Source organism: Lipotes vexillifer, unplaced genomic scaffold, assembly GCF_000442215.2.
Source record: "Lipotes vexillifer unplaced genomic scaffold, Lipotes_vexillifer_v1.1 scaffold772, whole genome shotgun sequence".
In the NCBI taxonomy this organism is placed as follows: Eukaryota; Metazoa; Chordata; class Mammalia; order Artiodactyla; family Lipotidae; genus Lipotes; species Lipotes vexillifer.
Genome location: NW_006796998.1, coordinates 1,127,225 through 1,154,119, shown reverse-complemented (window position 1 = coordinate 1,154,119; position 26,895 = coordinate 1,127,225). Strand labels below are relative to the sequence as shown.

Genomic DNA, 26,895 nt, shown 5'->3' with positions numbered 1-26,895 from the left:
AAGCATCCTGTTTCTCAGTCCCAAATTGAGCACTCAGGAAAGGAAAACGACCCTTGAAAGTTTGGCCCTTCATATTAAATCACAGAACTGACTTTGAGCTTCGTCAAATGATCGTCATAGGAGAGGGTGAGATTACACAGTCATTTGCTTATTAGCATTTCATTTAAAACATTACCATATCAAATTGACATAATTCTTCTCAGGGTATAATTTATATATTTATAATATATAAATATTTATATTTTCCAAACTCCCGTTATGTTCCTTGCCCCCATTTTATTCTTCACACAAGAAAAAAATGAACATGAGCCACAGAAGTGTCTGTTAATCTCACTTAAGGCAAGAAGGAGCCTGAAGAGGAATATTTCCTTCTTAGGATGACAGATGTCCTAAGAAAGAAATATCTCCAAAATAAAACTTTTATACCAGCTCCTGTTTTCTTAAGTGACAGGTATGTTTCCAACTAAAATTATATTTGGCATTTAATTTCAAATAAATGAGCTAAATAATGATGTTTGCAGATAGATACCTGTTAATGTGTAATAGGTTACTTGAAGATATTTACTATCAGTGCAGAACCCTTTTGGGGTGTGCCCTGTTGATTCTAGTCTGCTCCCGATATGTCATTGACATCTCTAGATCACCAGCAGGAAGATAGATGCTCCGTGGAAACTTCTAGGAAAGGAATTAAAAAGTCTGATTTCCATTTCTGCTTCTGCTTCTAGGACTATGGACCAGTAGAACACTAAGGAGCCTGTCTATATGGATGGGGCATCGTGTGGACCATCTCAGAAAGATTAATTGATGCTTCAAGTCCTCTGAAGTTAGTGGCCAGAGATTGGACCAGAAGGATGGGGGTAAATAATTTGCTTGTCTGGTTCTTGATTTCCCTGACCTCATGGTCATTCTCTCATGGTTGACACCTGCATCACTAGTGCTGAGCAGCAACTAAAAGTTGAAGATTTATGAAGAAAACACTTTATAGCCTATGAAGCATTTTACAGAATCCTGGGTAGATGAGGCATGTGGCATTCCACATCTAATGCTATGAGGTTTTTTTTTTCCTGTTTCCTTTTTTCATGCAGCTGTGTAATCAATAGGACTGAGCCCTGTGGTGACCCATGGGATAATTATAAGTATAGCAATGCTTGTCTTTGGTCTCTCTGACAGAAAAAAAATATGGAGAGGTATGGTTATTGTGCCATATTAAAGTTTAGTTGTATACCAGTGGTCCAGGAGAATATTGCCAGCATCTGTTGAGTAGGGCTTTACCTGAAGGTGTGATCATTCTTGTTATAAATCCACTGGAGAATCTACTACTTTTAGAATGAAGACAAAACCTCAGAGGGTATACTGTAGGTGGGCTACAGAATCTGAATCTGTCTTTCTGGGTCTTGATCATAAATATATCACATATATATATTATGAAAAATTATAGATGTGTTATATGCCTATGTTTACTTTATGTGGAGGCCTTACTTCCCTCCAAATTTTTCCAAAATGACTGAAGTATTCTTTAAAATGCAGTTCTTATGTCAATCATCTATGATACTTTCTTTACCATAGCCTTCTGTGTATTTCTTCCTTATAAAACTCTCTTCCTTTCAGTCTCCTGCTCTAACCCTCTATCACTTTTACTCAGTACTGTCCCAATCCCTTCTATCTCATTACCTTACTTGTTTTCCTCACTTTCTTTGCTTCTGCTTCCTTTGTCTCTCCCCAAACAATGAGCAAGACCTAACCCCCAGGCCTTGTCACTCTTCATCAGTCTGCCACTGTCTCACCCCCACAGAACTCTTTCATGATTTCTCCTTGACCTTCTTTACCAGGCCCATCTCACACAACTCCCTTGTGTGTTCTACACTTGAGGCATTTTGAACATTAGCACTCCTTTGACTCGAACTTGGTCCTTCTCATCTTTGTGCTATTACACATTCTCTTCCTCTGACAAGAAGGTGGGAATATATTTCTAAAATGCTTAGTAAATTCCATTCTGCCCTTGGAACAAGTTGGAAAAACATTCTCCATGGCCTACTATGAAGCCTCCCCAGGTTTCCTCTGAATGATTGATTGATCCTTCCATTGCACTTTATATAGGTGTCTGTCTTTCTAGTGATGTATCTTTTTCATCTCTCTGTCTTTCCATCCCAGTGTTTCACAGTATCTAACATATAAGAAGAAGTCGATCATACTGAATTGACTGGCTGAATTATTTAATTCTTGTTTTCTTTTCCCAACTATTAACTCTGTGTAGGCAGCTATTACATATTTCTGTCTAATTCTTTGGCTATATAATCACATTTCATATTGCCTCCTAGAATCTATACTGTGAATCCTGTGGTCACCTTAATAGTAACATTCCTATAATCACACTTATTACCTTTCCCTCTCAAATTTCCTTATCTCTTTCAGTGAAGCCATCATTATCCCAGTTTCCAAAACTAACCTTTGTCCCTTTCATCCATCCACAATAGTCAATCTTAGATTTCAGGCATTTTTTTTTCTTTCAATATTTCTCTACTGTTTATTTTAGTATATTCTTACCGCCACCTTCCTAGCCCAGACCTTTCTCTCCTTGTGTCTGAATCATCACCTTGTTATTTTAAGTTTCCTGAGTTTATCTGTTTCCCTTTCTAATCCCTCCTACTCTCATCACCAGGCTAATCTTCCCCAAACTACTCTTTCACAGTGTTGCTGTGATACTTCCAGAAATGTTTGCTGTCAAATCAAATCTACTCTTCCTAGTTCTCACTGCCTTCCCCAACCCAAACCCCACTCTACCCATCCCACTTGACTTCCCACTACTAAGTAGCACCCACCCTCATTTCTAATTATCTCCTTTCCTCATTGATTTTAGCTCAAACAAACACTGGTCCAGTCCCAACTACAAAGTCCATCTGTCTGGACCTTCTCCTTCTCGCCCCTTTCCCTTCTCATACATCAGAATCCTCCCTTTCTTCCAGGCTGTGTCACAGTTTTAATCCTCCATCATTGTTCTTTCAGCTTAATCCCATCCACTCTACTCTCTCCTTTGAACTCTGATTGCAGATGTATTGTCAGAGCCACTTTTCACTAATCACTTCCATTTGTGCTTTACTAACAGATGTGCTTTTTGAAGTTAGAGACTATGGCTTATAGTCCTTGGTTGTCCTCACAGTGTCACAATGTCCAGCACAGTGCTGACTATGTAGTAGGTGCTCCAATATAAGTGGGTGAATTATATGAACTTGTAGTGGACATTTTCTGGGTAATCACCTATGGGCCAGTGGAATGGTATTTTCTTAGGATAACTCAGTGGCAAGGAAAAAAAGGAGGCTTCTCAGTGTCTCCAATTTCCAGGTGAGGTGTTTCCTACTTTGGTTCTGGACATTGGAAAATACTAATAACTAGCATTTTTATGGAATTTAACTGCTTGTAAAGTACTTTCATTGATATTTACTTATTCATAATTTTATAACTTCCTCCAGGATTGCTATGCACTTTGAGTCTGGAGGTACAGTGTGTGAAGATGGAATAAATGGAGGAAGTAGGAGTTGAGAAATTTGGATTTACAAAAATATTTGATAGCAGATTGCACCTTTTATTGGCCCTAAGAAGTGTTGATATGAAATATCAACAGTATCAAATATGAAATATGTGTGTGTGTATACACACACACACACACACACACACACACACACACACACACACAAGAAAGAGTTTGCTTCTTTAATGTTTAAGCGAAAAAGAGAATTCCAGATATACAGATATATAAGGAATAAATATTAATATTGGTCAGCCCTCAGGAACCAGTGATAGCAAAAGACTGAAGATCCAATATTCAGGACATACTACAGAGGGATTTTGAGCTTCTCTTCCTCAAACCAGCTTGAATGGTTTAATAGTTTTCTGTTACAAGAATAGGGCAGATGACACAAAATTTCAGAGTGAAAGACAACAAAAATGAAAGCAAGAGAAAAGTAACATTGGAAATGAAAAAAATGTGTCAGTGAAAAATTGGAGAGCTGAAACTTTTGCACCAGAATGTGGATGCTTATTTTTAAGATTATATCGCCACCTAGTAAATTAGCATAGAAATACATCCACAGCTAATGGCAGCATCAGCATGGTGTTGAGCCCTAATCCTCTGGTTAGCAGTTCCTGGCGGACACCTTTATAAACATCTGCACACACAACAGGACAAACACACAACCTATACCAGCATCTCGAGTTCTCAGTGCTCAGCCCCCACTCACATTCTCCTGATCCTCTGGAGTTATGGAGTGGAGAATCAACAGCACACATTTTAGGTATGAAAATGTGTCAAGAATTTCTCTCAATCTGTTATGCATCCTTGGAAAATGATTAAACAGTGCATATTATCATTTGCTTGTTCTAAATAATTTAACTCTGGGCTGTTAATTAGTGAAAACATTTTACATTTTTTACTTTCATTTCTGCCTAGTAAAAGAAGTGGTCTGATCATGATTTTTTTTTCTTTTTTTCTTGAGGAAGCATTGGAATTGTGGAATTAAAAACACTAAACAGAGAACCCTACTTTTTTGTTGTTAAAGCCACATCTTCGGTTTTTCCATATCTTGTTTCTTCTGCAGTGGTTTTTGGCACTGAATGCTTGATCACTCACCTTGGTTTTGTTTTTATAAGGAGATCCTTAGCTTGATAAAATATTGCACAGGTTTTAAGGCTTGGTGTCTACAGACAGTTGGTTACCAGAGGTGGCATCCTGGCTATAGACTCCTTGCTAGTCTCAATTTTTCCATCTGTGAGATGGGGACAAAAATAGTACATACAGCACTAGGCTTTTAGGAGGAATAAATTAAGCAGAAGTGCTCAAAAATGTTAGCTATTATATTAACAACAAAAATACATTGATTAAGAGTGGTAGAAACAAAGAATAGAAACTAATTTCATCTTGCCACTCACAATAGATTAAAACGCTTTAGCCAAACAAATAGACACAGAGAGAGGAGGAATATATTCTGAGGCCAGAAAACCATCCATTAAAAAAAATCTAAATGATTAAATTTTAAAAAATTATTAGAGTTTTTAATAATTATAAAATTGATTGCATTCAAGTGCTTAAAAGACCTTGAAAATGCACCTCCATTCTTTTTTCTATATGTTCTTCCTTCCTTTTAGAAACCTATCCTTGCTTCAGCCTTCCAAATAGATCTCCCCTTTATTTTAAGGACTAAGAATATTTTGACTGAAGGAATTAACTAAGAGTTTAGGGTAGAAAGTAGAGGAGGGGAGATTTCTATTGTGGAAGCCTTTCCCAGGGGGCAGTCAGTCATAGAACTATCAATTTAACTTCAGGCATGGGAGAGTCTGCCATCTGTCTTCTTTATCTTTTAAAGATTTTTTTTGATGTGGACCATTTTTAAAGTCTTTATTGAATTTGTTACAATATTGCTTCTGTTTTATGTTTTGTTGTTTTTGGCCCCGAGGCATATAGGATCTTAGCTCTGGAACCAGGGATCAAACCCACACCCCCTGCATTAGAAGGCTAAGTCTTAACCAATGGACTGCCAGGGAAGTCCCTGCCATTTGTCTTCTAATGGCTATTTTTCTTTTTTCCTTAAATTAACAGAACTTTTGGCTGGCACATAACTACACAGCTAAATATGTCTAGTTTCCTCCTGAAGTAAGTGTGGCCTTTCGACTTGTGATATGTGTAGCATCTGGGTCATACCCTTATGAAGAATGTGTGTGCGCTCCTCCCTTGCTTCTTTTTCCTTTGCTACTAACTGGGATGTGGATATGATGGTGGGACTAGAGCAGCCATTTTGGCCAAGGGGTGGAAGTTAAGTTTAAAGAGGAGCAGAGCAACAAGGAAAAAACAGCCTGGCTTCCCAGCACTGCTGATGTGCCCTGTGTCCTTGGAATGCCTATGCAGACTTGTAGATGAGAGAGAAGCCAATTTCTGTCTTACTTTAGCTTATATATTTTTGAGTCTCTTTGTTATAGCAGTCTAAGCTGTATTAGGCTGCTAATAAATTCTAACAGTCTCAAGAGTAACAAGCTAGAAATATAAATTCAAAATCACAGATTTTAAGTATGAAGAATGCACCCTTTAAGGCACTACTTCCCAAAGACCAGTCCTTTGAGGATGTTGAGCTAGAAAAGACTTCTCATGTATGCCAAGAAAAAAGTTCTCTTCTTAATAGTTGGTAGGAGAATTCTATTGTGTGGGGCTAGGGAGGAGGAGGGTCCTGCTTTCTTAAAAAGAAGCTGTGAGGGAATTAATTCAGAAGTGTGGCTTGGCTGACACCCAAGTTTCATGCCGAACAGAGAAACAACTATGCATAAAAAGGAGCGGAGAAGGAGTGGCTATATCTGAGCACTGAGTGTAGAGAATCACAGAAAAGGCCATGGTGGATGGAACATAGAAGGCAGTTAGGAGAAGATAAAAAATATTAATTGGGGTTCATTAAGGTATTTACTACCTGGATTACAAAGTAGTTATCCATCTCCTCTAATAATAGCTAACCATTATTGAATGCTTCCTATGTGCTGGACATTTTTCTAAGGGTTTTACTTCTATAAAATATGCAATCCTTACAAAAAGTCTCTGAAGCAGGTGATATTATTATTTTGGTTTTCCAGATAAACTGAAGCATAGAGGGGTAAATTAATTGGCAGAAGTTGCACTTAATAGCAATGTTTGGCATTTGAACTCAAGCATTTTGCTCTAACCAATATGATCTACTATCTTTTTTAAATGCTTACTCAATTCTTTATTGTTAACCATTATTTTCAGACAAGTAGAATTTGGTTACATAGGAGCTGGAGAGAGAGGGCATAACTAGACACAGTGTTATATTTAGTTAATCAATACACATTAGCGTACTGAAGACTTCCCAGTAAATAAAGCTGCTTAACTCTGTTTAATTCAGAAGTTCCCAAGTGTACTTTATCACAAAACTAATGTTTTAAGCACTGCTGCCTATTTACACCCTAAGAAGCTAGTGTCACACTGAACATACTTTTTAAAAATTCTAGGGGAGAAAAATACATTGACCTGGGGGTCAGGAGACCCACAACAGGGTCCTAATTTGGTGAACTTATTCATGTGGCTTTGAGCAAGTCACTGAAGATTTCTGGGCTTAGATTTCTTGATTTAGTAAAATAGGGGCCTTGGTCTTGGTGAAGAGATGACCAATGACATCTGATTTTAAGAACTAAGCTTGTATTTGGAAAATGCAAAGCACAGATGCAGCTATGAAAAAGTCAGGTAATTAAGTCAAATTTTAGGTGGAAAGGGCAGAAGTAGAAGCAGGGAGATTTTTCCTTAACCATTTGAGTATTGGCACCAAAGAATATATATGGAGATGCCCCATAAATATTTGGGTTCCACATTTAGGCTTCATATACATGGGAATGTCACTGATTTCCATGTTATCTGAGATTCCCACTACATTTCCTATCAGTATCTTTCTCCAACTTGTGACCCAGAACATCCAACCAGTTATTTTATATTTATCTTGTTCATGTAGGACCTTGACAAAACTGGAAAGGAATGAATCAAACAGAATTGACAGTTGATCCTTGGCCAGGTGTACAGGGTAGAGGAAGATATTCCAGCAGAGGAAGTAGCATATGTGAAGGCTTGAGTGAAGGGGACGGTGAGGTGGGTTCAGTAATGAGTACTGCATCGTGTGAGCTCAGGGGATTGTAGGTGTGAGAGTCAGTGAAGAAGTAGAATTACATGGAGAAGTGGCTGGAAATATAAGCTGAGTCAGGGTGGTGGAGTTTGTTCCATGTATTATATTGAGACTGCCTCTCTGCATAGATTCAAATTTTAGATCCATCTCAGTAGAAGTTTCCAACAATTAAACACAAAATAAAACTCCCTTATGCTGATCAGATTCCATATCTTTTACTTTATCTTTTTTAGAAAATGAAGATTTTTTTAGAAATCTTTTTAGAAAAATGAAGATAGAAGTTAGGATACAGTTAATTTTCCAGTTTTGTTCTATTTGAATAATTCAATCATCATGATGCTGAGATGGGATATATCATGAATTTTCAGATGTTTGTTTATTTCCATGGAAATAACTTCCCCTCCCTCTATAATATAACTTCTACAATAAGTTCCTCATGATGTGGGAAGTCTTATAGATAGGCCTACTACCTATGATGATGTCCTGTTGGGACTACTGTAACTAAATTCATCTCGAGTGAGACCAGAATAAGAGAGATTTGTGTATTAAATATAACTGATATTATTGCTGGGGAGCACTGATTAAGGTAGATTTAGTCAATGTAGAGGAAACCTTTACAAAACACACTCCTCTTCCTGGTCTCAGTTACCAGTTCATTCTCATTCATTTCCACCTGCTCCTTCCTTACCTCAAAGTCCCCCTCATCTACTCTCTCCTCACTCTGGATCCCCCACTGCTCCCCTTACATTCCTGCCCTTTCATGCTAAGCTTTTAAAGATGCTGTTTTATTTACCTGGTCCAGGTAGGGGCTTACCTTTGGTTGTTTTAATAGTGCTTTGATACAGTTTAAGTAATTCTCGACATCAATTCCTTACTGTCAATAGGATCAGCTATTATTAGTCTTGCAGTTTGTTTGGTGGAGGAAAAGGAATTGGAAAAAAGGAAAGTAATTGGGGGGGTGGGGAAAAGAGGCTCCTCCCTCAACTTCTCTTTTCAGAGGTAACTTCTGTAATCCACATTCATAACTAGCAATTTAGAGGAGAAATATCCCTCATTAAGATGCACCTGGAGAGGGCTTCCCAGGTGGCGCAGTGGTTGAGAGTCCGCCTGCCGATGCAGGGGACACGGGTTCGTGCCCCGGTCCGGGAAGATCCCACATGCTGCAGAGCAGCTGGGCCCGTGAGCCATGGCCGCTGAGCCTGCGCGTCCGGAGCCTGTGCTCCGCAACGGGAGAGGCCACAACAGTGAGAGGCCTGCATACAGCAAAAAAAAAAAAAGATGCACCTGGAGAAAAAGAAGGAAAGGAAGGAGAGAGAGAGAGAGGGAGAGAGAGAGATGGAGGGAGGGAGGGAAAGAAAGAGGGATGAGGGAAGGGAGCAAGGAGGAAGGAACCTACTTTATTTCAGGTCCTCTTCTTCCTGAATCAGCACACATGCTTTCATGCAATCCTTGCTTTATTCTGTGAGCTTGGAATCACTATTTCCATTTTACTTTGAAGCATAGAAGACTTGAAAAGTAAATAACATTTCCAAGGTTATGCAGCTATTAATATAATGAAGCTAGAATTTGAAATTCCCCGGCAGTCCAGTGGTTAGGACTCTGCACTTTCACTGCCGAGGGCCCAGGTTCAATCCCTGGTCAGGGAACTAAGATCCTGCGAACAACGTGGTGCTGCCAAAAAATAAAATAAAATAAAATGAAGCTAGAATTTGAATCCAGATTTTAAGACTTAAACTCTACCTTCCTTTCCATTTCAACAACTATCAACAGCTCTGATTACTGCCTTATTACAGATAAAGGTAGGAAGTAAATGGGATGAAGATGTTTTTGAAATGGTAATTTTGGTTTCCTGATTTATAGCCCAGTGTTCTAGCTCTATTGCATTTGAACTACTGTCTTTTGGATGGGAAGACACTGTCCTACATACTTTGGGTTCGGTCATCAACATTAACCATCTACCAAATGGTCATCTACTGGATTGACTTGGCATATGGCATTACTCATATATTTTTCTCGGAAATGATTGGAAATATATAATTTTTGGCTATCTGGTATAGACCAGGAAGCATGCATTATACATCATTGGGTAATTCTTCATCTTAAAATTATTCTTGGTTAAATACCTTGCTCCCTAGAATATATCGAACTAAACAGAATGTGCTAACCTAGATGTTAAGCTAGGAATTTAATAAGCCATATTCTAAAATCCCTTGAGGCTCTGGGTTCTTTGGTTATACTATTTAGAATTACTGTGATAATGTGTTACAAAATAAAGGTAATGGGAGGCATAAAAGGGGAAGGAGGAGACTTCTATAATGTTGAAGGTGGTTGCACGTACAGTGACTAGTAAGAATAAGCTTGGATGTCTTCTAGCATTAGACAATGACAGTACAAAAAGGAACACTGTAATAGCAACATTTAAAATGAGAAAATAGCTTTGCTTTATCTCACCCTGGTTTATGTAAGGTGTTTCATCCTTCCAGTTGATTGAATGTATAAGTTCTTAATAGAATCCTCAATAAAACAACAATAAAAGTAATGGAAATAAGAGTAGGATATAAATGCTTTCAATTGCACTGAAATTCAAGTGGGCATGTGATATGTAAGGGTTAACTTCTTGCCTTTAAATTTTCTAATAAACTTGGTAACAGGCTGTTAAGAGTTTATTAGCTTGATGTTGGTTAATCATCCTTATTGTTTCTGTTCTGGACCACAGTAAAGTCACACAAACCAAATTAACCTGCACATGAGCCCTTTATAAGAATCTCTTAAAATAATTTATTTAGCTTATTCACTCCCACATTTTTGAGTTCTCTGAATTATAGAATTCTCCAAATGAATCAGTACCTCAACTTGTTTGCCAAAATATAAAGATGAAAAAAAAAAATTAGCTCTCTTACAATACCCTCTGGGACTAATTACACTGATCGGACTAGACTGGTTGTTAGATCTGAATTATAGTCATGAATAAGTTATATCCTAGTTAAAATTATGTATGGGGTCCAAGAGGCAATGTCATACAGGCAAAAAAGCTGTTTTGTAGTAAGTGGAAATCAGTACTATAATGCTTTATGAGATATTGGGCTCCCAGTTAGAAACCTATCTGCTGAGATGTATAAGAAATTTCAGCTTAAAAAAATTAACCCATCTTCTTTCACTGTATATGGGTCCCTTCTAAATGTTTGGTTTAGAGCCATGTTAATTGTTGGGTTTCCAGTAACACAAAGGAAATAATGTATTTTCAAAATTAGCTTATCCTTGTTTATTTTCTTTTACCTGCAGATTTATTTCAGCTTTTATTGAAGTTTTTTAACTTTCCTAATAGTTCCCAACATCTAATGTGGATAAGAGACACTGGAGCAAGAAAGATTTTGGTTAGTTAGATAATATAGGAGAGAATTTCCTGGTAGTAGAAAGTATTAAACATTACAAAATAGATCTGGAGTAAATAATGGAATTTTATTCTCTAGAGGCTTTTAAATTTAAAGAAGGTTTGTGTCACCCTACAATTCATATATTAAAATCCTAACCTCCAAAAATAATGGTATTAGGAGGTGGGCCCTTGGGAGGTGCTTAAATCATGAGGTCGGAGTCCTCGTGAGTGGGACTGGTGCCTTATTTTAGAGGCTCCAGAGAGATGTCTAGTCCCTTCCACCATGTGAAGATAGAACAAGAAGTTTGTAACCGGGAAGAGAGTCCTCACCCGACCATGCTGGCACCCTGATCTCAGACTTCCAGCCTCTAAAGCTGTGAGAACTAAATTTCTTTTGTTTATAAGCCACCCAGTCTGTGGTATTTGGTTATAGCAGCTCAAATGGACTAAGACAGCTACATTTGAGTTTGGCCTCTAGTGTGCCTATTTCTTATCCCAGTCCACACTTAAACACAATCATCTGAGTAATTTGGTGAATTGGTTATGAATTTACTATCATAATTGATTTAAAAAATATTTTGGCATCCTGACTATTCAACAGCCTTGTTGCAAAACATATTGACTCTCATGGTACGTGGTTCTTTGAATGGAATTAACTCGAGTGGTAGGAAAATTGAATACAAATGATAACAGATGTGGTTTTTGGATTTAAGCATTTAAATCGTCCCCTGAAGCACATACACTTAGATCAGGACTCAGTATCCATTGCTGGGGTTCAGGCAGGTCTAGGCAGAGAGTACTAGCAAAGGCAGTAGAAAGTATCTGAGGAGAGAGGTGTTTGCAGAGAATAAGCCAGGTCTGAGAAGCTGAACAATATTTTTTTTCCACCCAAAACCCAAACAGCTCTGAAAACAATGATTTTTTCCTAAGTTTACTGCAAACACATATGGTGGGAAAATCTGAAGTGAATTCATGCATATACTTGACCCTCTTAGAATATTCCTAAGTTTCACTGCAGAATGTTGGAGCCTTGACTACAGGTGTTGCCCCAAAAGCTGTGGGGAGGGTTATGCAATACATGGTGTGGACACTATGGAAATTAAAATTTTTAATTGGAAAAATTCTGAATTCTGAAAAACACTTGGATTTTAGGGAAGGGATTGTGGACTTGTGATATTTTGCCATGCAGAGTTTCCATGTTTTTCTACTAACTGATTTGCTTTAGGCCCCAGGTTTGTAGTTTTGAACCTGCTTACTGTCTGACCTGACCTCTTCATTTATGCTAAAATCAGTAATTAGTGAAAAGGCTAAATGACGGTATTTATCCTTCTGATTTTTCCTCTGTATATAAAACAGATGAAAGGTAATTTTTGGTTGTTGTTTTTGACCTCCTCTGGTACCTTGAGTTTGGAGAAACAGTAAAAACAACCCAATTGGTCAGAAAAGGCAAAACAACAAGAGTGATGGGTATGTCCGGAGAACTTGGCACTTGCGGTGTGGATTCACCGTGGAGTGCATGAGGCTAATGGCCTCTCTATCACTAAGATTGTTGTCATGGGTGTAACTCACTGTGAAACACCCTCTGCTGTCCAGTATTTCCAAGCCTTTTATTTTATTTTTTTAAGTTTTTATTTATTTTATTTATTTATTTTTGCCTGCATTGGGTGTTCATTGCTGCACGCAGGCTTTCTCTAGTTGCGGCAAGCAGGGGCTACTCTTCGTTGCGGTGCACGGGCCTCTCATTGTGGTGTCTTCTCTTGTTGCAGAGCACGGGCTATAGGAGCGTGGGCTTCAGTAGTTGTGGCTCGCGGGCTCTAAAGCGCAGGCTCAATAGTTGTGGCGCACGGATTTAATTGCTCCGTGGCATGTGGGATCTTCCCGGACCAGGGCTCGAACCCGTGTCCCCTGCACTGGCAGGTGGATTCTCAACCACTGCGCCACCAGGGAAGCCCTCCAAGCCTTTTATTTCTTTATTTGTTCAGAGGTACATCAGGTAAATGTACTGCTTATAATTGTAGGTGTAGTACCAACCATTAAAGCAAATATATTTACAGCCCCTGTAATTATATTTTGGTAAAAGTTATACTGAATGGCTTGACAGGATTCCTCTCTGGGTTGTATGTTTACTTTGATACTTTCTCCAATGATGCAGAATGGCTTCTAGTCCAAAACTTTTCTCCTGATGATACATTTATTTCTGGCATGACCTTCTCTAACAAGTCCAAAAGAAAAAAACACAATTTATAGAAACATAGAGTGACAGATAAATGTAATATACTACAGGAACCTATTGATTTATTGACCAACACTCACATTTTAAAAGATCTATAGGGGCTTCCCTGGTGATGCAGTGGTTAAGAATCCACCTGTAATGCAGGGAACATGGGTTTGAGCCCTGGTCTGGGAAGATCCTGCATGCCGTGGAGCAACTAAGCCCATGCACCACAACTACTGAGCCTGCGCTCTAGAGCCCGCAAGCCACAACTACTGAAGCCCACACACCTAGAGCCCATGCTCTGCAACAAGAGAAGCCACCGCAATGAGAAGCCCGCACACTGGAACGAAGAGCAGCCCCCATTCAACGCAACTAGAGAAAGCCCGCGTGCAGCAACGAAGGCCAAACACAGCCAAAAATAAAAATAAATAAATAAAAATAATAAAAAGATCTATAATTCAAAGCTAATGAAAGAGGGAAGGCACAGTAAGTATGATGTAAATAAAGTATGTGTTCAGGCATGATGTTTGAGTTCTTACCCTGATGTCCTTGTTCTTGGACATTCTTGCACAGATTTTTCTATTGCTTAAGCATTTATGTAGAACAACAGGGCCATAGATGCTATGTAACAGAAATACTGTATTACAGCTTTCTGTTCAACGACAGTGTGAGCTTTCTCTTGGGAGTGTTTTAAAGCTTACTTAATTAGGTCACCTTTGGGCAAATTGAGTTTCGGGCAGATTGAAAGGTATCTAAATTCTTTTAGATCACCTCAGTACCATTTAGTATCCTGGTGTGTTAATTTGCCAAATGGAACACCAGGGAAGAGAATAATTAAGTCAGTAAATAAAGAAAATAAGTAAATGCTTACTTATTCTTGAAAACATCCTATATTTGTATACGACCTTTGATTTGTTTTATGGAATATGATATAAAATATTTGATGAAATGAGTTTCATTATAATTTTATAACATTTGTTTTTTTTTTTCTTTTTTCAAAATGCATTTCCATGTTTTTCCCCCACAAAGTCTTCATGTTATAAGGTCACTGGAAGAATTATTTTCTCTTCCTTTTATAACTGCTTATAATGCTTAATATGGTGCTTTGAATAAATTGTGAGTAACTGCATTCTGTTGGAACAGTAGACGTCTAGTCCTATAAAACTCAGGATTCTGGAGTCAAGTTAGAAACAAAAATATAAATTAATATGTCTCACGGAATTGTTTGATCACTTAAAGCAGTGGGATTTAAGTGATGATTCTGGCCTTTCCAATACCTATTTTCCAATGGAAGATTGTCTCTTTTCTTTCAAACATGTAATACAACATGTCTATTAATTTGTGTCACCCAGTTCCTGACAACAGGAATTATGCCCTAGAGTTCTCTAAATACAGGCATTTTTCCCATTCCAAGTAGAATAGACAACTGTAACAGGGTCAATTAAAATCTTTTTATGACATTTTACATATGAATGTTAAGAGAGAGGAATTCTTCCTATTGAATGGTAAGCTGTAAAAAAATATATGCTTGGATGAACCAGCATCCATCTGTCCATATAGATAAAGTCAGTTTGTTGAAGAAGACAATGAGGCCAACATACAAAGAGCATCAGGAAATGGAGCTGAAATATGAAAAGAGAGCCACTTAACTCCTTGATCTAGCCATACCTGACTTCACTTTTGGAATTCTAGTTATATGGCGCAATCCCCCTTTATCTAAACTGGTTTCAGCTAGGTTTAATTCACATATAACTTAAAGTATCCTGACTCATAGATTTTGCATGTTTGGAAATTAAATTTATTCAATATATTATTTTGACACATATTTTAAATAAAGATGCATGAAAAATTATAAAAATGATGCACATTGATTTCTCATTTTTAGCAAGTCAAGTAAAGATTTGTAAACCAAATGTTTATAAATTATAAAGTTACTTTTAGGACCCTAAGTTTTTTTCCAATTATTTTTAGTCATCATCTTGTCATAATTAGTTTGTAAATTCATGAAAATAGAATTTGTTTTGGTAAATGCAGTGTGATTCAGAGTGCTGTCAGTACATGGTCATTTGACAGTTGTTTTGACACTGACAAGCCTGTAGCAAATTTTAGGATACATTAAAAGGTGTTTATCATACCCAGTATCTGATAGATGTAATCACACAAAGGTTTTTCAAGCCAATTCAGAAGATTCATTTTATAGGCACAGGTTATGGTAATTTATCATTAATGTTATCTTCTGGATGCTATAGTTTTGGTTAAAGTAAAGATTTGCAGTTTCACATCTCCCCGTCCATGGTCAGTGTTCATCTAATATAAATCTAGCCTAAGATTAGATTTATACATTTGCTTTTGGTTCAGGGTTTCTTGCTCCTGCTGGCAAACACAGATGCTCCTTAACTCCTCTCCACCTGAATGTGCACAGAATATAATTATGATGGGAACTAACATTATCTGAAATACATTCTGTTTATGCTTGTAGACCAAGGTCAGAACAATTAAATGAAAGATGGTAGCACTGTTGATTATGCCAAACAATATTTCCCCCAGGAATGTAATACCATATATCACAAATAGGCAAAATATTCACACAGATCCTCTGCTGGCCTCTCTGTCAATCCAGGTTTACTGTCACTAAATATGAAGTTTACAAAATAGACTGCAGGGAATACAGATGTTTCTAGTGGTATGTGTTTCTTGCATATGTTGAAATAACATTGTGATGATTCATTTTATTCAGTTTTCTTGAGATATAATTGATATATGTAAGTTTAAGGTGTACAATGTGATGATTTGATACATGTATATATCGTGAAATGATTACCACAGTAAGGTTAGTTAACACACTGTGATGATTAAATTTATGTTTCAGTTTGACTAGGCCATGGGTGCCCACCTATTTGGTCAAACATTACTCTGGGTGTTCCTGTGAGGGTGTTTTTGGATGAGATTAATGCTTAAGTAGATAGAATGAGTAAAGCAGACTGCCTTCCATAATGTGGTGGATTCTTTCCAACCAGCTGAAGGCCTGAATAGAGCAAAAAGACTGACCCCTCCCCCCCACCCTGCCACACACATACCCCAGAGTAAGTGAAATTCCTGCTACCTGACTGCCTTTGAACTGGAACATCATTTTATTCCCCTGCCTTTGGACATAAACTGAAACATTACCTCTTCCTGGGTCTCAACACTGCCAGCCTTTGGACTAGAACTAAATTTTTGGCTCACCTGGGTCTCCTTATTCTATCTATCAGTCTATCTTTCTATCTACCTACTTACCTACCTACCTATCTCCTATTGGTTCTGTTTCTCCGGATAACCCTGACTAATACAAATATTATATTGATGATCAGTAAAATGGTAATGTTATTCTTTGCTCTGCCTGTCTGACGAAGTGTCTGGGGACGTCTCAAGTCCATTGTAAACATTCAGAATGGCAGGTATAATGATATTTAATAGTATCATATTTAGTGTCCCCTCCCCCCAGTTGCCCAGAGCAATTTGTGACATTGAGATGACACTCTTGGACCATTAAGCTTCTCTAGGTAAAATCTGGCTCTCTGGGTTCGTTAAGACATAAAGGCTCAGGTCCACTAGGGTCCTGACACTAAATCATTTCCAAAGGAAATCTTACGACTCTAATAACAGATTATAACTGGCCTGACTTAAGAAAACAGAAAAATCATGTTCAACTTCACTTATTTTGAAACATTAAAATTTTTGCAACTAAATCAATTTAAAAAATAATTTTCCTTTAACCTTGAGCTTTCTGAGAAACAGGTAGGACAACAGTCATGGCAAAGATATGGTTATTGGTGATTAACTGGCACATTTCATGGGTGCGGTTGCTGAAAATCCACTTCTGCTATGGTTGGAGGAGGGGCTGGTTTGGGAATCTCTGTAATAGAAGGCGCAAAATTTGCCTGTGCATTAGAAGCCTCCACAATTGTCTCCACATTACAGTAGTCCTCAATTGGCTGTAATTTGGGGTTAAAACAAACCAATAAATCAAGTTAGTAGGGTAATAATCAGTTGACAGAATTGGAAGCTTATGCTTTAAACTGCCTTTGAGGGCTTCCCTGGTGGCACAGTGGTTGGGGGTTCGCCTGCCGATGCAGGGGACATGGGTTCGGGCCCCGGCCCGGGAGGATCCCACATGCCGTGGAGCGGCTGGGCCCGTGGGCCATGGCTGCTGAGCCTGCGCGTCCGGAGCCTGTGCTCCGCAACGGGAGAGGCCACAACAGTGAGAGGCCCGCGTACCGCAAAAAAAAAAAAACTGCCTTTGACAAAATCATAGAATCAATCAGTGCAAGAAACGGCCCAGTCTTGTTACCCATGGACCTTTCATTATTACCATTTCCTATCACTCCTACGGGCATCAATTATTTCATCCTACAGGGCAAAGGTGTTAGGGAGAGGTAGACAGAAAAGTCTGGTGAGCTGGTGACTCTACTTTGACAGCAAACTGCAACTGTATTTTAAAACTACTCAGCCCTATATAAATTTTTCTGTTGTGTGGATTTGATCTAAAACACATAAAATATTCTGGGGCTTGAAAACACCTTATATCAGTCTAAAAAACATGTTCGTTTAAATAGATTTTAAAACCTATAGCCTTATATAGGCTACATTCTGGGATTTGACTTTTATTTTTAACTTTAAATCTTTATTAAAGCAGGTTATCATCAGAAAAAAAAAGTCTGTATCAGAGAGCAGAAGAATTTGATCCTGTGAGTGATTGTTGCTAAGGGACCATTTCATGCAAATTAATCTATAAGTATTTAGTGGTTAGATACCTGATGGGAGGGGAGAAGAGTAGAGAAAATTAGTCAGGTGGAGAGCAAGAAAATTACTCCCATCTGATTAGAAAAAGATAATCATGGTGTTTTCATGCAGACCAGCAGCATCATGATGTTTTTCTAATTTCCCTTAAATTTTTGCTTGCCTTGGGGTGAGAGTAGGGAGTGCTGAGGAATATGAGGAGGTATACCTGGTTACCTGGAAAAGGAAGGCAACTGGATACATTCCGGGTTAAGTCACACCTATTCAGGTATCTCAATAAAGACAAGATCAAAAGCTGGGAATATACTTGTCAGATTCTGCCCACCCACTCCGGCCCAAAGCTCATTGGAATTTTCAGAGTTGCCAACAAATTCTGGTTGAATTAGAAAGGTGTGCTTTACCAACATCTGAGGGAAACCAAGAGCTACTTACAGCCGTATTTGGGATTGGTCAGATGTTATCTGTAAAAGATGCTTCCAGGAAACTCATTTTTTTCTTTTAAATATTGTGATAAATATTTACCTTTAGAAAAGTATAGTTTTAGAAATTAGTAATTAGTTATATTTAGTGTTTTTGTTATTTATGTGATTATTTAGGGCTTAAAATATTTATGTAAGTTGAAACTGAACTAATAAGACTATTTTGCTTAATTGTGCCTGAGTTTGGAACATGTAACCATAATTAAAATGTGGTTAAAGTGTACATTTACTCTAGCAATCTGAAGTTGAAAACAATGGATAATTGTGATGGTATTGCGCTATATCTTGCCTGTGGTGATGGTTACATGAATCTGCACATGTGCTAAATCACACACACACACACACACACACACACACACACACACACACACACACACACACACACACACATACACAAATGCATTTAGAACTAGTGAAATCAGGATAAAGTCTATGGATTGTATCAATGTCAATTTCTTGATTGTGATATTGTACTGAGGTGATACAAGATATTACCGTTGGGAGAAATGGGGTAAAGGGCTTGCTAGAGCTCCCTGTATTACTTCTTACAACTGCATGAGACTCTGCAGTTATCACAAAATTAAAACTAAAAACAAGTGTGAATATCATAAAAATATTACTTTTTATTCCCTTCTTTGAAAATTGATATTTAAGCATTTTAAAAGCTAACACATTGAAATTACTCTTTGAAAAACTACGGAAGAATCCAGAAACTGCAATTTTTCTACAGAGCAGAAAGCAATAAGATTTCTCTTATATGGTTCCAAAAGAAAAATTCTGAATTATTGTTATGCTCATGCACCATGCTCATAAAATTGCCAGCATATAACAAATATAACTTGGTTTAAAATAACCCAGCAGGACAGAGCAGAATACAGTGTAGTCTATATAAAGTCCTACTTACTCTAAGTGCATGGAAAACTATTACTTTCCACCATGATATCTGTGGGTGAGTCAGTTTGAGCAGTTAACATTAAAAATTTTAGAGCACATTGAAATATATTTTTTTCCAAAATATTATCAAAAATATAGATAAATTAAAAAAATAAAAAAGAGCATCTATTTACATTTTTTACTATACTAAATGACCCTGCTGAGTATGTGCAATGTTAAATATTGAGACAACTAAGCAACTTTTTCCTAATTCTTAAAGATCATTACAAAATATGCATCAGTTATTTTTTCATTAACCATTTTTGAATAGCTACAGTTAGGCACAGTGCCAGATGACATAGATGTAATAGTAAACAAGAAAACTGGGCTTTAACTTAATGGTGCCTTCTGACCAGCTAAGAACTTATAACAATAATGCTGTAATAATAACATTTATTGTTAACTATTAGTGCCAGATCTGGTGCTAATCCCTCTATATTCATCTTTTAATTAACACTCACTATAAACCTGGGAGGTAGGTGTCTGGGATAACAGGGACTGTGATATCAGTGATAGAATTAGTTAGAGCTTGGAAGAACTCAAGGTTCTGATAAATACCACTGGTGAAATAAAAAAAGGAAAATCCATTGAAAGTTAAAGAAATAAAATTCTTTTTTAAACCATATAGGAGAGACATGGGAGCCCATGATACTGACATATATAGAAGTAAATATAATGCTAGCACACTGCTTGATGCTTCAGGAAAAAATAGCTACATAGTCATGGTAATGGAAACATAGTGTCCTGGTCCTCAACTTTTAAATAGTCTGACAGATAAATTACAAAAAACATTTAAATGAATATGGGGGAAAATGTAAATGCCAGCATAAACTTATAGTTGATGGGGTCTGGGAGGTGGAAGGAAATAAGGGAAGGTATTAGATTGCACAGAGAAGGGCATAAAGGAGACCTTCTATAGTTGATGGAACAAGAGATGGGATTTAAGGATGTCATTTGAGGCCACAGAGATCACATCTACTAAGGTAGAGGAAGGGAGATGTGGGAGGTAAGAGTTAAAACCTCTACTATAGCAAGAAGTTAGTAGACAATGTCCTAAGTTAATAAGTCAAACCTTAATACATTAATAATAGTACAGTTTTGTGGGAAAAAAATATCACACCCAGAAGTGGCTAAACATGATTGTTTCTGAAATGTAGAAAGGACTGGAGACTAATACGTAAGTTTCTTTTTATCACAGACCTTTATATGCTACTTGATTATATTTTTCTTTAAAAATAAAGCAGAATCTTTTATTTTATGTAAAAATATTCCCCCTTAAGAAATTCTTGAATTTCACTTCTTCACTTAACATGAAAACCATTCATTGAGCATATACTTTATGTAAGGGTGAATTTTACTTAAAAGATTTTTGAGGATGATGATTCATACTAAGTGTATTTAGCTAAAATGAATTTCTGGTCTGAAAATTTAGATTTGTATATTTGTGTATATATATAACATATTTAATATCTGAGAATGTGGAAAATGACATGATTAGTATTATAATTAATGTATACATCTAAGATTTGATAGTCATTATAGTATTTATTTTAATGTTTTCATGCATCCAAACTTTATTCTTGATTTTTGTTCTTGGAAATCATGAAAATGTTTGCCAGTCAACATCCACTCCTGTCCATCACCTTGACCTAGTGTCAAAGAAATCTGACCCCAGAAACTCTCATTCCTTACCTCTGTTAAAAAAGAAAAAATACTTATTTACTGTCTATGGTGCACATGGCCCTGACTACGAGATTATAGTTTGTGAGCATTTCATTTGGTGCAAAAAAAATCTATTGAAGCATTCTGGTGTGGTAGCAGTGCAATGTCTGTAAAGAGAATGTTTCCCAACTTAAAACCTATTCAAATCTTGGGAAATTGTTGAAAATAATTGTTCATCTGAGGTAATTTGTTTTAAAAGATTAGACTTGCAACATAAAACACTATTTCTGCATCTGTTATCAACATTATATTAGTTTAAAAGCATATAGTCAGGAAGGAGTCCGGCTAAATAAAGCAAGTACCTAAAAGGCAAAGTTTAGGAGATGATAATGGCGATAATTTTGTGATAACAGCTGCCTCAGATAGGAAGTCTTAGCTCCAGAGTCTGCTTTCCTGAGACATTTAAGGAAAAGGGCATGGGCTTTGCTATTACTAGGCAAAAGTAGAATAGGCACTCGGGAACATAACTCAGATTGTCTTAGTTTAAGTTTATTTATCTGCAAAATGTTGAAGTAATAGTATCATTAACTGAATCACTAACAACACTGTTGAAAACTCAGTAGTAGTAGCTAACACGGCCTGGGTACTTACCGTTAAGTGCTTGTCTGTGAATCTCATTTGATCCTCCCAACTATTAGAATCCACATTTTAAATAAGAGGGCAATGAGGGTCACGGGGGCCCTAGTTCTCCATAAGGTTAAGTGGCAGGAAAGAAACTGAAACATATTTCTCTGATTCCACAGCCCTTGTACTTAAAACACTACACTAAATTACCCACTGTATGTGAATTTAAGGGTTCCCACAGTTCAGGTACTCTGTTAGTAGCCCTAATTCCTGTGCTCTGGACCCTGTGGGTGGGGGCTCACAGCTGCTGTAAGACATTCACAGTCCACATGTGTCCAGAGCAAAATTTATCGACTGGATGACATTACATACACACATGCATTATGATATTTCAAGAGTAAGTGGATGCCATATGATTAATAAAAAGATGAATGTAGTTAAATAAGTATGAGATGTTTATTTTTTTTTCTAATCAACAGGTTCTAGAAATACAATTTATATCATTATGGGAAGTGAAAGATGTTTTGATGTTTAATAGGGATCATCAGACTCTGTTTCACTACATAACTCCAGGGGTGCCATTTCCATAGACCCCTAGGTGAGTAAGGTCCCGTGGAGTTGTGTCACGCACAAGTTGTACCATTGTATGTACCTAAATTCAAAGTCTGAAAAGGAGCGTTTTATTGAAATAGGCACTGAAAAACGAAACAGCATGCTTCATTGTGTTTCCTTTGTTTATACTATCAGGAAGGTGCCTTTGGAGATATATACTTAAGACTATTTGATTAGAAGTAATAGAATACAACAGAAATAATGATGAAAAACAAGGTAGCTATTTATTTCTAGGACTGGCATGTCATTTCATTGTGTCAAGGACCATGTTTCTTTCCCATTGCCCTGCCATTCTCAGCAGGCAGCATTCTGCCATATGACTGCTGAGTTTCCAGCAATCATGCCCACATTCCAGACCATAGGAAAGAGGACATGATGAAACAGGCATGCATCTCTCTTTAAGGACCCTTCTTGGAAACCCCTTTGCCTATATCTCATTGGTCAAAACTTAACCACATGATTCAAGGGGGCTGTGTGTATTCTACCTAAAACCTGAGTTAGCACTTGTGAAGGAAAGAAGGGGAGAATGAATACTGGAAAAACATTAGCAGTCTCTGCTAAACATATTGGTTTCTGGTCATATCCCTTTCCTTTAGTTCCAAAATTAAGGCTGGGAAGCATCTCCCAGGACTTCATATCCTACTCGAATTTTTAAGATTTGCTCATCTTTATTAGGGGTTAGGCTTAAGGATTCAGTAATAAAACTCTTAGGGTTTCTTTTAATATTAAACCCAATAATAAATGTGGGCACACACTGATATACCTTAAAACTTGGTTTTAAGTGTATGGTAATATCTTACAGATGCAAGGAAAAGTAGGCAATACGTGAATATGTCTGGTTGGGATAATGACGTTTCCCTTCCTCATCTCTGGATTGTTCAGAAATGGACCATAAATCTTCATTCTGCCTGTGTTAGTTCGCCAGGGCTGCCATAACAACGTACTACAGACTACGTAGCTTACAACAGAAATTGATTTTCTCACAGCTCTAGACTAGAAGTCTGAGATCAATGTGTTGGCAGGGTAGGTTTCTCCTAAGGCCCCTCTCCTTGTAGATGGCTGTCTACTCCCTTTATTCTTACATGGTTTTCTTTCTGTGTCTGTGTCCTAGTCTCCTCTTCTCCTAAAGAAAGCAGTCATATTGGATTAGGGTCCACTCTAATGACCTCATTTTATACTCTGTCTCCAAATACAGACTCGTTCTGAAGCACAGGGGTTTAGGACTTCAACATATGATTTGGGGGGAGGACATCTGTTTGCCTGCTACTTCCCTGGTAGAAATGGCGGGTAGGCGGGGGGGAAGCTTCGGAGCCGCGGAGGAGAGCGCAGCAACGGGGGTGCGGAGGGCAAAGCGGGGAGATTCCCGCACAGAGGATCGGTGCCGACCGGCACTCAACGGCCCGAGAGGCTTGTGTGCTCGCCCGCCGGGGCGGGCGGGGCTGCGAGCTGAGGCTTGTGCTTTGGAGGTTGGATCCCAGGGAGAGGACTAGGGTTAGCTGGTGCACAGCCTGAAGGGGGATAGTGCACCACGGCTACCTGGGAGGGAGTCAGGGAAAAAGTCTGGAACTGTCTAAAAGGCAAGAGACCATTGTTTCGGGGTGCACGAGGAGAGGGGATTCAAAGCACCACCTAAATGAGCTCCAAGGACGGGTGCAAGCTGTGGCTATCAGCATGGGCACCAGAGATGGGCATGAAATGCTAAGGCTGCTGCTGCAGCCACCAAGAAGCCTGTGTGCAAGCACAGGTCACTATCCACACCTCCCCTCCCGGGATCCTGTGTAGCCCTCCACTTCCAGGGTCCCGCGATCCAGGGACAACTTCTCCGGGAGAACACACTGCGGGACTCAGGCTGTTGCAACGTCATTCCATCCTCTGCCTGCCGCAGGCTCACCCTGCTTTCCGTACCTCTACCTTCCCCCTGGCCTGAGTGAGCCAGAGCCACCTAATCAGCTGCTGCTTTAACCCCGTTCTCTCTGGGCAGGGAACAGATGTCCTCAGGGAGACTGACATGCAGAGGCAGGGCCAAATCCAAAGCTAAACCCCAGGAGCTGTGCGAACAAAGAAGAGAAAGGGAAATCTCTTCACACAGCCTGAGGAGCAGTGGATTAAACCTCCACAATCAACTTGATGTACCCTGCATCTGTGGAATACCTGAATAGACAATGAATCATCCCCAAACTGAGGTGGTGGGCTTTCGGAGCAACTGTAAACTTGGGGTTTGCTTTCTGTAATTAATTTGTTTCTGGTTTTATGTTTATCTTAGTTTAGTATTTAGAGCTGATTATATTTGGTAGATTTGTTTATTGATTTGGTTGCTCTCTTTCTTTTTTAAATTTATATATATATATTTCCTTTTTCTCTTTTCTGAGTGTGTATGTGTATGCTTCTTTGTGTGATTTTTGTCTGTATAGGTTTGCTTTTACCACTTGTCCTAGGGTTCTGTCTGTCCTTTTTCTTTTAGTATAGTTTTTAGCACTTGTTATCATTGGTGCATTTGCTTATTGGTCTTGTTCTCTTCTTGCTTTATTTTATTAATTTTCAATTTTTTTATTAAAAATTTTTTTTTATTTTAATAACTTTATTTTATTTATTTATTTTTCTTTTTTTCTTTTCTTTTTTCTCCCTTTTCTTCTGAGCCGTGTGGCTGACAGGGTTTTGATGCTCTGGCTGAGTGTCAGGCCTGAGCCTCTGAGGTGAGGGAGCCAAGTTCAGGACATTGATCCACTAGAGACCTCATGGCCCGACGTAATATCAGTTGGCAAGGGCTCTCCCAGAGATCTCCCACTAAGACCCAGCTCCACCCAGCAACCAGCAAGCTCCAGTGCTGGACACCCCATGCCAGACAACTAGCAAGACAGGAAAATAACCCCACCCATTAGCAGAGAGACTTCCTAAAATCATAAGTTCACAGACACCCCAAAACACACCACTAGACATGGTCCTGCCCACCAGAATGACAAGGTCCAGCCTCATCCACCAGAACACAGGCACCAGTCCACTCTACCAGGAAGCCTACACAACCTACTGAAACAAACATACCCACTGGGGGCAGACACAAAAACAATGGGAACTACAAACCTGCAGACTGAGAAAAGGAGACCCCAAACACAGTAAGTTAAGCAAAATGAGAAAACAGAGAAATACACAGCAGATGAAGGAGCAAGGTAAAAACCAACCAGACCAAACAAATGAGGAAATAGGCAGTCTACCTGAAAAAGAATTGAGAGTAATGATAGTAAAGATGATCCAAAATCTTGGAAATAGAATGGAGAAAATACAAGAAAGGATTAGCAAGGACCTATAAGAACTAAAACTATGATAAACAGCACAATAAATGAAATTAAAAATTCTCTAGAAGGAATCAATAGCAGAATAACTGAGACAGAAGAATGGATAAGTGACCTGGAAGATAAAATAGTGGAAATAACTACTCCAGAGCAGAAGAAAGAAAAGAGAATGAAAAGAACTGAGGACAGTCTCAGAGACCTCTGGGACAACATTAAATGCACCAACATTCGAATTATAGGGGCCCCAGAAGAAGAAGAGAAAAAGAAAGGGACTGAGAAAATATTTGAAGAGATTATAGTTGAAAACTTCCCTAACGTGGGAAAGGAAATAGTCAATTCCAGGAAGCGCAGAGAGTCCCATACAGGATGAATCTAAAGAGAAACATGCCAAGACACATATTAGTCAAACTATCAAAAATTAAATACAAAGAGAAAATATTAAAAGCAGCAAGGGAAAAGCAACAAATAACATACAAGGGAATCCCCATAAGGTTAACAGCTGATCTTTCAGCAGAAAATCTGCAAGCCAGAAGGGTGTGGCAGGACATATTTAAAGTGATGAAAGGGACAAAGCTACAACCAAGATTACTCTGTCCAGCAAGGATCTCATTCAGATTCGATGGAGAAATTAAAACCTTTACAGACAAGCAAAAGCTAAGAGAATTCAGCACCACCAAAAGAGATTTACAACAAATGCTAAAGGAACTTCTCTAGGCAGGAAACACAAGAAAAGGAAAAGACCTACAAAAACAAACCCAAAACAATTAAGAAAACGGTAATAGGAACATACATATCGATAATTACCTTAAATGTAAATGGATTAAATGCTCCAAACAAAAGACATAGATTGGCTGAATGGACACAAAAACAAGACCCATATATATGCTGTCTACAAGCAACATAGTCTTCAGAGTCTGTCTAGTTCACACTAGAAGCTCAACTGTGATTTGTATTTGGAGTCAGGCAACGCATCCTGGTGTGTAGTTCTAGTTTTATGCATTTTTTTGCCAAAGACTTTGAGCACCCTAGTTAATAACTTGTCCATACGGAAGGATCAGAACTACGTTTGAATATCTCTTGATCTTAGGAGAGGGCCCAAGTAAATCTAAAGTACAGAGAGTGCTTTGAAATCCTGGAGAGAATTTGCTAAGGGACAAAGAGTCTCATGACATGAACCAAATTTGAGGACATAGCCTGAATTGTAGGGGGTTAGTGATTCTAAAAACAGAGAGAGGCTGCATTTGAAATCACTCTGCCCAAGGCTGCC

The 26,895-nt window shown here is 38.2% G+C and overlaps 1 non-coding gene across 1 annotated transcript; it reads left to right on the top strand.

The window, feature by feature from the left end:
* The first annotated feature begins 9,237 nt into the window (after window positions 1-9,237).
* Window positions 9,238-9,310, top strand: TRNAE-UUC (transfer RNA glutamic acid (anticodon UUC)). Its single transcript has one exon. It is a non-coding gene; the product is annotated as a tRNA-Glu (tRNA).
* The last annotated feature ends 17,585 nt before the right edge of the window (window positions 9,311-26,895 follow it).